This window comes from Macadamia integrifolia, chromosome 12 (assembly GCF_013358625.1).
Source record: "Macadamia integrifolia cultivar HAES 741 chromosome 12, SCU_Mint_v3, whole genome shotgun sequence".
Taxonomy (NCBI): domain Eukaryota; kingdom Viridiplantae; phylum Streptophyta; class Magnoliopsida; order Proteales; family Proteaceae; genus Macadamia; species Macadamia integrifolia.
Window position 1 is genome coordinate 21964530 of NC_056568.1, and position 1834 is coordinate 21966363.

A 1834-nucleotide genomic window follows, 5' to 3' on the forward strand; every position below is an offset into this window, starting at 1 on the left:
CCACCTGAAAATTGTTTGAATCCCAAGATATTCTTGCTACTCGGGCATGTGTTTTTCCTCTATCTACTTCTTGGGATGAACCCCTGGTTGGCTGCCCCCCTTTCCTCTTTGTAATTCTTAATTTTTCTTTGTATTAAAAAAATAAAACCCCAAGATAGTCATTAAACGACCGAATCAGAGAACCCATATGATCTCTGAAGACACCTCCTGCGCTAGCTCTTCCTAGCTTAATCAAAGAACATTTGTCAAGATTGAATTTCACCCACCCCGATGCAAGCAAATACCAAAAATTTTATAATGTAGCCGACGATATGCATCAACAGATATTCAAACCCACCCATTTTTTTCCTTTTCTAAAAGGATAATTTTACTAAGAATTAAAAGAAAAAAATACATCAAAGAAAATCCAAAAGGATACGGCATTAACGCTAGGAAAACTTGCAAAACCACGCATTAATTCAAATAAAATTGTTATTAAATGTAACTGAAATAAAGCACTTGGATGATGCCTACATGCATGAAATGCTATAACGAAATGCAGTTTAACTACTTGTACACAAGCAAGTAATTCCAATTATAATAAAGATCAAAGCCCATTTACTAAGAGAATAAGATCATCTTCACACCTGCCTCTCTTACCGGTTCTAGCTACAAAGAGCAAAGCCCATTTACTAATACAATAAGATCACCAACAATACCTGCCTCTTTCAACGAGTCACTTACCTCCTTCAAAGGATTTTCATCATTTCTAACCAAGAAAAGTAGGTCCAACATGAAATAAAAAAGCCAGTCAAGTTAGCCGAGGAAACTTGCTATGAACAACACAAGGTGGGGAGGGGCAAGGGGAGTGTAAGACCACCCCTTCAGTCTTATTGGGAGGACATAGGCAAGTCATCCTTGGCTACCAAACAAGGCTCTTTATCTTCATGTAAGACCTCTCTTCCTCTGAATCACATAACCAACTTCCCATTTCATTTCTTTTCATGACTTCACAGCAATGCCTGTGAATGATAATTCTGAGTTATAGGGAGCCTCTATTTATAGTCAAAGACAGGTTTGTTGGGAAGATCAGATTCGGATTACCCCATAAAATCTACTTCTCATCCATCTTTACCTCATCATAGCTTTTATTTATAGGTGAGGGAATATATCATCTTGAGAATTAACTTACTTGTTCACTGTTCATGTCTCAATTCAACTTGCCATGTTTCCAAGGGAGCCTCTCTAATTTCTGGAGAAGAAGAAGATACAACCAGTGAGAAGAAGGAAGAATAAATGGCCCCAAACATTACCTTCTGGTACGCAACTTGCATTTGACGGTGTAGCAGTAGAAAAAATTTTAGATGAAAAGAGGGGAAGAGGCTTGACAATACTTGAAAGAGATGTTGCATAAGGCCTTTAAAATACAAAACTTACAAAAAGAGACCTAGCATTTGACTCTAGATTGGTTTTGATTCTCTCACATGTCATCCGATGTTAGACTTTTTGTTGTCACTCCACATCAGGAATTTCAACTTAATGAAGATTTTTGTAGCCAATAACTCAAAGTGAGATTTCATACCAAACTTCTTCCTTAAAAAAGTCCCATGCAACTAGGGCTGCAATAGTATCGAGTTGAGTCAAGCTTTTGAAATTACAGTTCAATCCAGCTTTGACCTGGTATCAAAACCAGGTCGGGCTAATGTTGATTGGCCCTGATCATGGACAGGGGAATGAGATATAGAGGCTCGTAGGAAAAATAAATAAATAAATAAAGACGAAGAAGAACACAAAAGAACATGAATGAAAAATAAATGGCCATGCTGAGCTCAACACGAAGCCTCAATCCTAGCGT